Source organism: Mus musculus, chromosome 1, assembly GCF_000001635.26.
Source record: "Mus musculus strain C57BL/6J chromosome 1, GRCm38.p6 C57BL/6J".
In the NCBI taxonomy this organism is placed as follows: Eukaryota; Metazoa; Chordata; class Mammalia; order Rodentia; family Muridae; genus Mus; species Mus musculus.
The window spans coordinates 171196269-171211908 of record NC_000067.6 but is presented as its reverse complement, the minus strand read 5'-3'; positions in this window follow the sequence as shown (position 1 = coordinate 171211908).

The following is a 15640-nucleotide window of genomic DNA, read 5'->3' as shown; positions in this document are numbered from 1 at the left end:
TAGCTTTTCTAGCCCAAAGCCATCTTTCTTCATTCCTCTCTCTAACATGGCCAGGCCATTCACAGCAATACCCTACTTCTGGTACCAATTCTATTCTAGTTTGCTTTCTATTGTGATAAACAGCACATGTCTGCTCACAAGACAGCTTCCAGAAAGACATCATGTGACACAACTGAGTTGCTAAAGAAACCGAAATTTTCACTGCATGCTATCTCAAAACAAAAGATCTTCTTCCTCCTCTTCCTCTTTCCTCCTCCTCCTCCTTCTTTTTGAGACAGGGTTTCTCTGTGTAGCCCTGGCTGACCTTGAACCCACTCTGTAGACCAGGCTGGCCTCAAACTCAGAATTCCACCTGCCTCTGCCTCCCAAGTGCTGGGATTAAAGGTGTGTGCCACCACTGCCTGGCTATCAACTTTTAGTAAATAACCAGAAGTAGGTATCCTCATAGCTTGCCCAATGCTACATCACCATGAAGAGTTTTTTTTGAATATATGTTTACATTCAAACAGCTACAACCACAAAAAATAATTTCCAAAGTATTTGGATGTTCTGCAGATAGGAATTACATTAGATAAATCTATGTTGGGTAAATTTTGATCTCTCACAAACTGGAAGAAACTCAAAGATTTGGTTTCCCTAGGTAGAAAGAAGCTCTTTTACTGCAGGTCTCTCTGAGAATTTGCTAATTCTTCACTGAATAATCTTTCCACCTAGAAACAAATACTTCTTTTGTTTTTCTTTCCATTTTTAAAAAGAATTTTAAAATATAAATGTATGCATATGTATGTGTTTGTGTTAATGTATGCCATATTTGTGCCTGCTGAGGTCAGAAGAGGATGCCAGGAATCAGACTTGGATCCTCCTCCAAGAAAAGGAAGTTCTCTTAGCCAGGGAGCCGTCCCTCCACATCCCCTTTCTTCCTTTTCCTCCTCTTCCTTAAATTATTTGTATTTTATGTTTATAATAGTGCTTTGCCTGAATATGTCTCTGTGTAGTGTGTGTGTATGTGTGTGTGTGTGTGTGTGTGTGTGAGAGAGAGAGAGAGAGAGAGAGAGAGAGAGAGCTTAGCCTATAGAAGCCAGAAAAGTTTATTGGATCCCCTAGAACTGGAGCTACAGATGGTCATGAGTTGCCATGTGGGTGCTAGAAATTGAACTTGGGACCTTTGGAACTGCTGAGCGATCTCCCCAGCACATCCTTCTACCCTTCTTCTTTTGTTTTTTATTCTGAGTTGTTGTTCTTTTGTTTGTTTTTCTGTGTGGCCCTGGCTACCCTAGAACTCACTTTGTAGACCAGGCTGGCTTCGAACTCAGAGAACCACTTGCCTTAGCCTTTCAAGTATTGATGTGACAAAGTGATGATCTTTTCCGTTTCCTTCTTGGACAAGTGGCAACTGAGTTTATTTTTTAAAAAGAGAATGAAGAATTAGCCAGGAGAAAATTAAAAAAAAATCTAATTAGACATTGCAACATTCAAGAAGCCAGAAACAGGAAGGCAGATATGGTAGAGCAACGAATAGGACTCTCGCTGTAGCAGAAAACTTTTACTGAGGGTGAAAAGGACCAGGGCTAGAGAGATGAGATATGGGGCTGAGGCTTGGCAGGGCCAGATGCAGACGCCTCATGTGTCAGACTAAGTAGTTTGAATCCATTGGGGAGCTTTATTTATTTATTCATTTGCATTATAGGTCTCAGAGCTTGCTATGTAGCTTTGGCTGGAATTCTTGCAATTTTGCCCTTTCAGCCTTCCCAGTGCTAGGATCATAGGACTATAGCACCACACCAGTTTTCTCGGAGAACTTTAGGTGGTAAACTGGAGACTGGAGAGATGGCGCTAGGTTACAAGGGCTTGCTGCCAAGCCTGATGACTAGAGTTCAACCCAGGGACCCACATGACAAAAGGAAAGAACCAACTTCTGCTGGTTGTCTTCTGACCCCTATGCATGTGCTGCAGGGAACATGCACACACGGATAAGCACATGTAAGAGAAAGTAACGATGGGCTGGAAAATGATGTGGTCGGATCTGTCTGCATCCTGAGTAGCTCACTTGGTAGCTGGTTGGAAGGTAAATGTGAAGATGGAGGGGTGGGAGCAGAAAGCCAGCTATTGCTATGCAGGTGACAGATTAAGCCTGCTCTAGAATGGTAGTGGGACATTTAGGAAGAGGGAGTGTTGAGAACTACACAGGAAGTGAAATCACTGGGTGGAAGAGATTGGAGGATGGCAGTACCGAGGGGAAGAGAGGCAACTGAAGGAGGGCTAATGTCCTTACACTTGGTTCCCGATCCTCCCCCACAGGGCTGCATTTCAGTAACGCGTTATCAAGTGTCTGCTCTGTGGTTAGACTCTGAGGAGGAGGAACAAAAGAGAAAGAGAGAGAGGTCTTATTACAAAGGAATTTAATTATGGAGCTGTTCTAGCTTCTTTATGTTGCTGTGGTAAAATACCCTGGCAGAAAGCAGCAGAAGGGAGGAAAGGATTTACTGAACTCACAATTCCAGGTTCCAATTCATCATTTCAGGGAAGGCAAGACAAGAACTCAAGCAACCAAGTGGTCACAGCGCATCCACCCTGGCTTCCCTTAACAACAGAGTAAATCTCTTCTTTCCCTCCTCAGGCTTCTTCCTTCCTTCCTTCCTTCCTTCCTTCCTTCCTTCCTTCCTTCCTTCCTTCCTTCCTTCCTTCCTTCCTTCCTTCCTTCCTTCCTTCCTTTTTTCTCTTTCTCTCTCTCTCTCCCTTTCTTTCTTTCTTTCTTTCTTTCTCTCTCTCTCTCTCTCTCTCTCTCTCTTTCTTTCTTTCTTTCTTTCTTTCTTTCTTTCTTTCTTTCTTTCTTTCTTTCTTTCTTTCTTTCTTTCTTCCTTAGGAAATAGAAACTCTAAAAGCTGGGCATTCACTACCACTCGGGAGTCCCAGCACTCAGGTGGATCTCTGTGAGTTCAAGGCCAGCCTGTTTTACATAGTAAATTCCAAGACAACCAGAGCTATGCAGAGACTCTGTCAAATCAATCAATCAATCAATCAATCAATCAATCAATCAATCAATCAATCCCTAACTCAGAATTTAAGTTCCAGTTCTGCCCCTAACTCTTGCTAGCTGAATTATTGGTATTGCCCTTTTCTTGATTGTTTGACACAGCTGAGACCCAGTTCAATGGACTGTAGGAATCAGATATTGTCATCCTGAACTCACTACAGACTCTAGGTTTGAACAGGAATGGCCTCCATAGCCTCATCTATGTAGATGTGTGGTCACTAGGGAGTGGCACTACTTGAGAGGGATTATGAGGTGTGGTCATGTTGAAGGAAGTGTGCCACTGAGGGTGGGCTCTGAGGTTTCACACACTCAAGCTAGGCCTAATGACTCTCTCTTCCTGCTGCCTGCAGATCTGATGTAGAACTCTCAAGCTACTTCTCCTGCATCATGTCTGCCTGTGTGGCTGTGTGGATGATAATGGACTAAACCTCTGAAACTGTAAGCCAGCCCCAGTTAAATGCTTTTCTTTATCAGCATTGCCATGGTCATGGTATAGCAGGACTTTCATAACCCACCAGCTATATAAACGATGACAGAGTATTTTTAATATTTTAACGGTGAGGCCTTTTAGCTAGGGCAGTCTCTCAGCCAGATATCTAAAGTTAATGTGACTAACTAGCCTACAACTCACACACATGGCTACCTCTGAACCTATCTGCTCCACTGCAGTCTGTCCTATCCCTTAGAGTCCGATGGTGACTTTCCTGCTTCTAATTTCTTCTCCCAGAGACCTCTTCTCCATCCAAAGATTCTGCCCTCCACTTCCTGCCTATACTTTGTCTGTCAGCTCTTTATTTTATTTTATTTTTTTAAAGATTTATTTATTTATTATATGTAAGTACACTGTAGCTGTCTTCAGACACTCCAGAAGAGAAAGTCAGATCTTGTTACGGATGGTTGTGAGCCCCATGTGGTTGCTGGGACTTGAACTCCTGACCTTCGGAAGAGCAGTCGGGTGCTCTTACCCACTGAGCCATCTCACCAGCCCCCCTGTCAGCTCTTTATTAAAGCCAATCAGCAAATAAGGAAGGATGAAAATTTACAAAATCTGAGGCCGATGATGGGCCGTAGGAATTATTATGCCAAGATCCAGCTAGTAGTGCTTAGCTCTCTGTGAGTACAGTAATCAACAATTGACAATACAGGGACACCTTCACACAATGTATCCTAACAGCCATGGTGTCTCTTCACAGCAATAGAGCACTGATTAAGACAACACTGGATGCTTATTGGTAGGGCAGGTGGAGGGAGCACTTTTGAGTCTGGAGCTGTTCATTCACTGGGGTCTAGGAATTATACTGAGCCTTGTTCTTAGAGTGACCTACTTTGAACTTCTTTTTATTTATTTATTTTTTTTTAAGATTTATTTATTGGTTATATGTAAGTACACTGTAGCTGTCTTCAGACACACCAGAAGAGGGAGTCAGATCTCATTACGGATGGCTGTGAGCCACCATGTGGTTGCTGGGATTTGAACTCAGGACCTTTGGAAGAGAAGTCGGGTGCTCTTACCTGCTGAGCCATCTCACCAGCCCCCTGCTTTGAACTTCTGCTGTTGCTGCTGTTACTGCTGTTTGGGACAGAGTCCCATGTAGACTCAACTTGTCTGGAATTTGTTATGTGGTCAGGGCTGGCATTGAACTCCCTGATCCTTCTGCTTCTGCCTCCTGTGTGCTGAGATTACAGACATGTAGCACCACACCTAGTATATCTTACACTTCTTTGACACACTGGTGCCTTGGAAACAGAGCTCTCTGAGCTTACTTTTCTATGTACAGAGCAACTTCCCAGCCTTAGGGTCTCTTCTGTGGAACAGATCAAGAATGGAATCTTCTGCAATGATCCCTGGTATCCATAGAAAACAGGCTTTCAATTAATTGATATATCACCCTCTCCCAACACCTTCAGCCAGGATCAGAAAACACCTGTGCCGTCTGAGACCTGAGCATTAAGTTTTCTGAATTCTTATTCCTTTTCACCTGGGATCATAGAACCATCAAACAGCTTCATTGTGAAAAATGAGGTAGTAGATGTAAAATTCTTTACATAGTGCTTAAAACATGGGAGAGGTCTATATGTGTTCACGCCCTCACTGTCTTCCACCTTTGCTCTTTCATTCTCACCCTCTCCCAGATGCTGAGCTGGAAGATGGAGTCACCTGGCCTCTTTTCTCTCCCTAAAATTAGCTAGAAGTCATGATTTGTCATTGCTGTCCCCTGACCTCTAAATGCCCACTGCCTGTGAGCTGAGTTCAGGCCGTCATCATTTTTCACCCATCCCGGCGGTAGCCTGCTGAATTATTCTTCGTGTTCCCAGCCTCATCTCCTAACCCATCCTCCATGGTTGCTATTTCTAAAATGCTAATTTGATCATGTCTCTCCCCTGCTTAATATTCTTCATTTGCTTTCCATCACCTTCAGGGGGAAAAAAAATCCAATCTCGTTAGCATGTTACACAAAGCCCTTCGTGATCTGGTCATTATTTATCACGCTGGCCTCTTCTATCCTGTCCTGACTGAGTACATCACACTTGGCAACAGACGCTCAGACACTTAGAGTGCCCTGGACAGGCTGTGCTCACTTTCCTCTGACACTCACCCTGTTGTTCCACTCAGTTGCAGGCACCTCACTTACCCCCTATCCCATCCCTGCCACTTCCAGACTCTCTTCCATTGGTCCTCTTGATCCTGCAGCCCTTGAGAATAGCAGATCACCTCTAGGAGCCTGTAAGTTATTTCTGCATACAAAGTTGTCAAAGCCCTAATGGAAGAACAATTGTATGCTTCTGACTATCAATGAAGTGTAAGTTGCTGGCTTAAAGAACAGCTGTTTTTTAAAGTAGTTTCTTTAAAAATTTTTTTCTTTAAATTTTAAAAAAATTATTGCTCTCTCTCTCTGTGTTTGTGTGTGTGTGCTCATGCACGCGCCTGTGTGTGAGAGCTCATGTAAGAGGAGATCAGAAAGGTATCAGATCCCCTGGAGCTGCAGTTATAGGAAGTTGGAACTGCCTGATGTGGCTACTGGTTATCAAACTGTGGTTTTCTGCAAGGATAATATGTGCTCTGAACCCCTAAGCCATCCCTCCAGCACAAGGATTGCCTTTTCTTGTTTCCTTTCTTTCCTCTTCACTTTAAAATTCTATTTTATGTGCATGGGTGTCTTTCCTGCATGGATGTCTGTCTGTACACCACTAACATGCCTGATACCTATGGAGGTGAGAAGAGGGCATTGTGTCCTGTAGAACAACAGTTGCAGTTGGGTGCGAACTGCCAGGCTGGTGCTGGAGATCAAACCCGGGTCTTCTGGAAGAGCAGTTAAGTGATCGTAACCACTGAGCCATCTCTCCAGCCCCCTTTCCTTTCCCTTTTGAGATTTCTCACTACACAGCTGAGTACTGCCCTTACAAACATTCATGAACCACCAAGCCAGACTACAGTCGGCAGCTTTTATTTATTTATTTATTTATTTATTTATTTATTTATTTATTTATATATTTATTTATTTATTTGATCCAAAGAGCCTTTTTGTTTGTTGGCTTGTTTGCTTGTTTCTTGGGTTGGTTTTGTTTTTTTGAGCTGGTGTCTTGCTCTGTAGTCGAGACCACAAAACAAGCAATCCCTGTGCTGGAGAGATGGCTGAGGGGTTAAGAACATATACTGTCCTTGCAGAGAACCAGAGTCAGATTCCCAGAGCCCACATCTGGCAGCTCCTGGGGCTTTGATCACAAACTCAGGGCCATCTTCTTGCCTCAGCCTCCCAAATGCTAGGATTAGAAACATGAACCATGATGCCTGGGTGGGATGCACAGAGTCTTAAGTACTCTTAGCACATACAATAAATGTTCACGGGCTGAAAAACCTGCCAGGGATATGAATGAAAATGTCACGCCAAGGGCCGACGAGACGGCTCAATAGTTAAAGAGCACTTCTTATTCTTGTAGAGGTTCTAGGTTTGGTTCCCAACACCTACATAGTGGCTGACATCCACCTGTAACTCCAATTTCAGAGGACCCAATACCCCTCTCTGACATCAGGGGGTCCTAGGCAACACAGGGTGGCACATATACATAAATGAAGAAAAAACACTGATACACATAAATGATAGAAAATAAAATATAGTCTCTTTCTAAACAATCTTTCCATGTGATATCAGGTACAACTGTGTGTGTCATTCATTCATTCAGTATTGGTGAATGCCCTCATTCTTCAATAAATGTTTAATGGGTATCTTGTCTGTGTGAGGCACTTGGCTGTATTGGAAGTCCCAAGGTGTCACCTGGAAGCGTTCCTATTTTCCTTTTAGCGGCTGTCTTTCAGGCCTGATTATTCTTTGTTGTTCCGACGCTCCGGCCAGATGCCCATTAGTCTCTCTTGCTCATTCCAACTCCGTTCTGACTTCTGAACTGTTGCTACATCTGTTCCTACCTTCCGTGTTTGCCTTTGATCTTGGCTGACCTCACCCTGTTATCCAATGACCCAACTTTCCAGTCTGGACCTGCTCTGTTCTGTTTGACCTTCCAGGGACACAAACAGGGACACAAACAGTAAGGGAGGCTTTCATTTGAAATCTGTAACCTGATTTTAGTCTTTTCTCTCTTTCCTTCTCTCTCTCTTTCAATTCACCAGTGATCTCTTATAGTCTCTTGAATTCAGTGAGCTTTCTCTTACGCTTTTCTTATCAATATCTTTACTGCTTTTGAACCTCTGATATTGCATTTTCTTCTGTGACACTTTTCTTCTCTAACCTCTATGCTATTATTCTTTCTCCGTGCATCCCGCCCCCCCCCCCCCCCCGTGCTGGGGATTAAACTATCAGAGAAGCCCTGTCCCCGAGCCATACCTCCAGCCCCGCCTCTCCGTGTTCTAACAGCTCTGTTTAGTTCCTCCTTCAAAGATATTTCTTTTCCCAAGACTCTGGGAGCAGCTGAGTCTCAGTCTCCACCTGGGTCCAGCCTCAATTTGCTTCCCTTCACCTTCGATGTTCTTCCTTAATAATTCATCTATTCACAAGGTAGCAGAAAGAAATAAAAATTATCTAACTTTAACATAAAAGTTTGCAAAGTACCTTTATACGCTTTATTTTACTTATTCATATCTTAGCATGTGACCATCTCCAAAACCTATAACTAGTGCCACAGACTCTTGCTGTTTGTTTTGGATCTCACTCCGGATCCTTGTCTGGTTTGGCGCTTGATATGTTCCCTAGGTTGGCCTTGAACTTGTAAAGATCTGTTTATCTCAGCTTCCTGAGGGCTGAGGGCTGGGATTAGAGGTTCATACAGCCACACTTGGCTTTTAACCTTTAAAATATTGCTATTTTTTCTTTTTTTTCTTTTTTTCTGAGACAGGGTTTCTCTGTATAGCCCTGGCTGTCCTGGAACTCACTTTATAGACCAGGCTGGCCTCGAACTCAGAAATCCGCCTGTCTCTGCCTCCCGAGTGATGGGATTAAAGGCATGCGCCACCACACCCGGCAAAATGTTGCTATTCTTAATAGTCATTTCTGGTGCTTTCTCAAGTTAAACTCCCCCAGTCCCCCCCAACCCCCAGAGACAAGGTCTCACTGTGTAGCTGAGTCTGATCTTGAACTCTCACGGCTTTGCCCACCTATGCCTCCTAAATGCTGGGGTCAAAGGCCCCCAGCAAATTGAATCTCCTTTTATTACTTTTACTGGACTCTACCCTTGCCCAGACTTCTACCATAGCACTGTAGCTGGTCTTTGTCTACCTTGAGGGTTCTTTTTTCTTCCATCGTTCTCCACCCCTTTTCTTCCACCCTTTGAACCCCCAATACTAGGTAGGAGAGAAAAGGGATAGAGGGGAGATCCCTGAATTAAGTTAATAAAGTCGATAAAGTCATGGGTCAGAACGGGGTAAACTACTGCCTGCCGATTAAGGGTGTCAAGTTCCTTGGAACCAGTTTGATCTTCATGGTCAGGATATCTAGTTTCTTCTTGTTGCTGTTTCTTCTTTGCACATGACTACTTAACAAACTGCCACCAACAATGACCAACAACAGCCAGCAACAGCCACAACAGCTAACAGTAGCCAATAATAATAGTCAACGATAGCCAACTACAGCTAACAATAGCCAAGAAAACAGCCAACAATAACCAAACAACAGCCTACCCCCTTGCCCTCTGCCCTAGCGTTTATATACCCTCTGAGAAGTCCCCAGAGTTCCATAGTCATACAATCACAGAAACTCCCTGCAGCTGGCAAAAACCATGCTCCTGTTAGAGCATGAGGCAAATCATAGCCAGCTGAAGTAGCCATATCCCACACCTGGTACTAAAACAGAAACATAGTCTTATTAATATCTTAGTATTTTAAAAAAACAAAACAAAACAGAACTCCAAATTTCTCGTTACACAGCACTTATAACAATATGCCTTTCTAGTGCATGCTCCTGTGTTTCCTATTAGGTTACAAGGGCTACATTGCTGCATAGGGATTGCTGTTGTTTGTTTCTTTGTTTTTAAGACAGGGTTTCTCTGTGTAGCCCTGAACCCACTCTGTAGACCAGACTGGCCCTGGAACTGAGAGATCTGCCTGCCTCTGCCTCCCAAGTGCTGGGATTAAAGGTGTGAGCCACTATTGCCAGGTGGAATTTTGGTTTTTGAGAAAAGGTGTTGGGGGCTGGAGAGATGGCTCAGAGGTTAAAAGCACTGATTGTTCTTCCAAAGGTTCTGAGTTCAATTCCCAGCAACCGGTTACATGGTGGCTCACAACCATCCATAATGAGATCTGACTCCCTCTTCTGGAGTGTCTGAAGACAGTTACTACAGTGTACTTACACTTTTTTTTTTTTTTAAGTGTCTAGCCCACATTGGCCTGAGACCCACGGTTCTTGTACCTCCACCTCTCCATTGCTGGAAGCACAGGCATGCACCCCTTCTTGGCCTGTTGTCTTTCTTGATGCTGTCCTTTTTCTCCCAGAACTGTCACCTAGGTCCTTACACTGTGGACAACTGCAGTGCTCTTACCATGGCCTTCTTGCTGTTAATGTTTTTCTTGTAAAAGCAATCCCACTTCCTCCGCAGAAATAATCTAGAAATGGTATTTGTTTGCTTATTTTACTTAATATTGTCATGTGTATGATGGAGGGAACTCATGCCATGAAACATGCATGGGGGTCAGAGGGCAACGTTGTGGGGCCAGTTCTCTCCTTCCACCATGTATAGGTTTCAGGGAGTGAACTCAGGTCATCTGGCTTATGTGGCAGGCACTTCTGGCTTCTGAGCTATTTTCTCAGCCATAGCAGTTGAATTTGTATAGGGGCTAAGTTTGAAAACTTCCTCTGATAGTCAAGACCCTCCTATATATCTTTAACTGTATTTTTCCATATCTTCTTTAATTGTATTTTTCTTGTTATTACCCAGCTTTCCTCCTTCCACTTGTCTATATTCCTTACTGTTTTTGAACCTCTTCCTTTAAGACTCAACTTCAATCTTACCTTCCCCAGGAAGCTTTTGACTCTTTTGGTCCTAACTAATGTCTTTCTTTTACATATTACTATTTGTCATTATATGACTAACTATTATAGCATATTTAGACATACTTATATTATCATGTTATATTATTGTATAAATATAATATCATATATTATCATCTATGTCAGGGATTGGCAGTTATGATTTATGAGCCAAATATAGCTTCCTACAGATAAGAATGGTTTTACTGGGGCTGTAGAGATGGCTCAGGAGTTAAGAGCCTGGGCAGCTCTTCAGAGGAGCTTAGTCTTAGTATCCACACCAGGGTGGCTTACAACTACAGTACAGTAACTACAGTAACTCCAGTTCCCAGCAACTCAGTGACCTCTGGTCTCCAGGAACACCTGCACTACATGTACAGTGTTCCCTCCCCAGGAGCACACATGCACATAATTAAATGTAAGACAAATTAGGGGCTCAGCAATTAAGAGTGCTGGCTGTTCTTTCAGAGGACCCAAGTTCAATTCCTATCACTCACATGGTGACTCATAACTATCTATAACTCCAATCCTAGGGGATCCAATGCCTTCCTCTGGCTTCTGTGGGCACCGGGCACACATATGGTACACAGATATACATACACATATGCACATCAAACAAAAATAAAAATAATTTAAAAAACAAAATAGAATAAATCAGAGTTAGAGGGTGCTACACTGACAGAGGGACCTATATTCAGTTCCCATGGGAGTTCACAAGCACCTGTAACTCTAGCTCCTGGGATCTGACACCCTCTTCTGGCCTCCTTGGGCACCACACACACATACAGTATATGCAGGAAAATACTTACTTACATTTAAAAAAATATATTGTTATTTTGTGGTTTTTTTCTTTTCCTTTTCTTCCTTTTTTCTTTCTTTCTCTTCCTTCCTTCCTTCCTTCCTTCCTTTGTCTCTCTCTCTCTCTCTCTTTCTTTCTTTCTTTCTTTCTTTCTTTCTTTCTTTCTTTCTTTCTTTCTTTCTCTCTTTCTTTCAAAGAAGTTCTCTCTATTATGTAGCTGTGGCTGTCCAGTGGTATACTCATTATGTATACCAGGCTGGCATCAAACTCACAGAAAACCACTTGCCTCTACTGTCCAAGTGTTGGAATTAAAGGTGTGCACCACCATACTCAACAAAAACTAAATTCTAAGAAAATGAAATAATTTTAAAAAATCAGAGTCTATAATTAGATCATCCCCCCCCCCATCATGTAGTATTATTAGTTTCTTTGGGAATATAGCTTATTTTAAAAAAAAAAGAATGTTTTTTACACTGTCTTAGTTAGGGTTTTACCACTGTGAACAGACACCATGACCAAGGCAACTCTTATAGAAGACAACACTTAACTGGGGCTGGCTTACAGGTTCAAGGGTTCAGTCTGTTTCCATCAAGGTGGGAGTATGGTAGTGTCCAGGCAGACATGGAGCAGGTAGAGCTGAGAGTTCTAAAACGTCATCTGAAGGCTGCTAGTGGAAGACTCACTTCCAGGCAGCTAGGATGAGGGTATTAAAACCCAGGTCCACAGTGACTCCCTACTCCAACAAGGTCACACCTTCTAATAGTGCCACTCCCTCCACCAAGCAGATAAAACCACCACATTCCACTCCCTGGCCCCCCATAGGCTTGTTCAAACACACGAGTCTATGGGGGCCATACCTACCACAGCATAATAAAAAATACATTTAGTCTAACTTCCAAAGCCTCCATAGTCTATAGCAGTCTCAACAATGTTAAAAGTACAAAGTTGAAAGTCTCTTCTGAGATTCATCCAGTCACTTAACTGTAATCCCCCAAGCAAGATAGGAAACCAGCTGGGCAAACTCCAAACTCTGCATCTCTATGTCTGATGCCAAAGCACTCTTTCAGATCTCCGACTTCTTTTTTCATCTTTGTTGACTGTAACAAACTTCTTTCTCCTGGGCTGGTTCCACTCCCTGTTAGCAGCTTTCCTCAACAGATAGCCTACAGCTCTGGCATCTTGAAGATCTTAGGGTCTCCTAGGTAATTTCAATGTTATAGCTTCTTGTTTTAATGTCTACAATACATACATGATGTTTTTGACTCCTCCAAAGGGCTAGTGTCACTTCTCCAGCTCTGCCCTCTTGTAGCACTCTCAGGTTTATCTATTCCACTGCTGCTGCTGCTGCTCTTGGTGATCATCCCATGGTACTAGCATCTCCAATACACTGGGGTCTTCTGCTGCAACTAGGCTTCACCAGTAGCCTCTCATAGGCTCTCTTCATGGTGCCAAGCCTCAGCTTCTTTGCATGACCCCTTCAGTCCTGGGCCATCGACTGCAACTGAGGCTGTACCTTCACATGTGCCTTCAATGGCCTCTCACAGAGCCAAGCCTCAGCTGCTCTCCATGACCCCTTCATACCCTCAAAACCAGTACCACCAAGGTGATTCTAACACATTATCAAGTCCAGCTGCAGCATGAGGTATAACCTTGGCTATCTCTTAAACACAGCTTCTTTGTGCTCTCAGAAAACACACTTTCCAGAAAATTTCACCTCACTAATGTTGATCTCTTCTTAATCACCACTAATTACGTAGCTCCAGCTAACCAGCACCAATTGTCCCAATAGACCCTTCTATTTTTCACTCTAAATCCAGAGCCACATGGCTGAAGCTGCCAAGTTCTGCTACTTGCAGGGGCTGGAACATGGCCCCCTTGTTCTATTACTTTATCATTAGCTCTCTGTTTTTCAATTCTTTCACTGCCTAAGCTTGGCAGTCCTGACTCTTGCTCTATAGATTGACCTTGAATTCAGAGATCTGCATGCCTGTATCCTGGGATTAAAACTGTGTACCATTATGCCTGGATCTAAATTTAGCTAGGTTGGATCTTGCCCTAAGGTCCCACTCCCTTAATCTGTTATCTCCTAGAACCTAGGATTCAGCTCCATTTTCCTTCCTGATGTCCCTTTAATACCTGAACCATGTATTTTGTATTTTTCCTTTCCCAGCTTGCTCCTTTTCATTAAAATGCTCTTCATATGAGTGAACTTTAGTAACCACACAACAGAATTTATACCAGGCTGTTTTGAGACTTCTTTTTTCAAAGCAATTAATCTAAATCTTTTCACCTTGGCCTCAGGCAGACTCTTCAGCCAATGGTAAAAAGCAGCCACACTCTTCACCAAAATATTGCAAAAACAGTTTCTATGCCACATACTGAAATTCTTCTCTTGGACCAGGTCCACACCATTCAACTCACTCTCAGCATCAAAGTCTTCCATATTCCTACTAGGATAGCCCATTAAGACCCACTTGAAGAATTCCACTGCTTTCCAAATCCAAAGTTCCAAAATCCACGTTCTTCTAAACAAAAGCATGGTCAGGCCTATCACAGCAATTCCCCAGTCTCTAGTACCAACTTCTTTCTTAGTTAGAGTTTTACTGCTGTGAACAGACACCATGACCAAGACAACTCTTTTTTTTTAATTTATTTATTGTATGTACATGAGTACATTGTAGCTGTCTTCAGACACCAGAAGAGGGTATCAGAACCACTAAAGATGGTTGTGAGCCACCATGTGGCTGCTGGAAATTTAACTCAGGACCTCTGGAAGAGCAGACAGTGCTCTTAACCACTTAGCCATCTCTCCAACCCCACCAAGACAACTCTTAAAAGGACAACATTTAATTGGAGCTGGCTTACAGGTTCAGAGGTTCAGTCCGTTTTCATCAAGGTGGAAGCATGACAGCATCCAGGCAGGCATGGTGCAGAAGGAGCTGAGAGTTCATAGTTTGAAGGCCGCTAGAGGAAGACTCACTTCCAGGCAGCTAGGATGAGGACCTTAAAGCTCAGGCCCATAGTGGCATGCCTATTCCAACAAGGCTACCCCTTCCTGGGCCAAGCATATACAGACCATCATATACACTAAAATTTATTTACTATATGTATGAGTATATGCCATATTCCCATGTTTGTACAGGTGCCTGGAAGTGACTTCTGGAACAGCAGCAAGTGCTCTTAGCTGCTGAGCCACCTCTGCAGCTCCTCCACTAAAATTTAAAAAGAAGACACAGTGTAGCCCATGAAATTTATATGAAATTCAAACTTCAGTGGTCACAAATACATTTATATCAGATGGAGCCATAGCTGTTTGTTGACATAAGTATTTGTGCCCGTATTCAAGTGCAGTAGGAAATGGCTCAGCAAAGAGTACAGCGATCCTACAAAGAAAAAAACATTTATTATTTGATTGTTACCTGGAAAGTTAGCTGATCCCTAACCTACAGGGTGAATTCTCATTATCATCTCAAAGCTCATTTCATAGCAGCAAGAATTAAGGTTTGTTTCACTAAGGACAACCTTTTCAATGCTAATTAATTGTTCATTAGAAAGATTCCAGAGGAGTATGCTGTACAGAGTGAGTAGGAGCCAGCCTAGTTAGAACTTTAGTAACTGAGGCAACCAGATTCCTATTAGAAACAGAATCACAGGATCTCAGATGGATCTTTCCCCCATCTTCCTAATTTCTAACCCAACAGAGGAAATGTATAAACACAAAGAGTCAAGTTAGAAAAAAAGACCGATTGAGGTCTTCCTTGAAGTTGGTTGTTGAGAAGAGACCAAACCACTGAATGGTAGTGACAAGTCACAGTTACAGTTGTTAACAGTCTGTGATGGTACCAACCAAAGAATATATCTATGAAAGCTGCAGTATCCGGGTTTGACTGACTGAAGCTGTAAGAGATTTTTATGAAGTCAATAAGAACTGTAGGCTTGAAAATTAAAGAATTTCCTTAGATGAAAACTAGATAGATAAACAGAACTAAAAGGTCTGTGTGTTTACCTGTGTTCTGTTTATTTTCTTTTTCCTTAAACGATATATACAATGTGAGGTTGAGCTAAGGCTCAAGAGCCTTAGCTGTTCTTCAAGAGGACCAGAGTTCAGTTTCTTCAGTTACTACTTACTACTTCTCTTTCCTTTACCGGTTCCCTACTTCGTTTTCTGTCTTCTCATCCCCCATGGTCTCCCCCCTCCTTCCCGCTCTCTCCGTCTTACCCTAGTTTGGAAATGCAGCAGATTTCTGAGCCTGCCACCACTGGGTTCAAGGAGCTGTCAGTCTGCACTAGGCAGAGTTTCTATTGGTTGGGCTGGAGGCAGGGACCGCAGCTCAC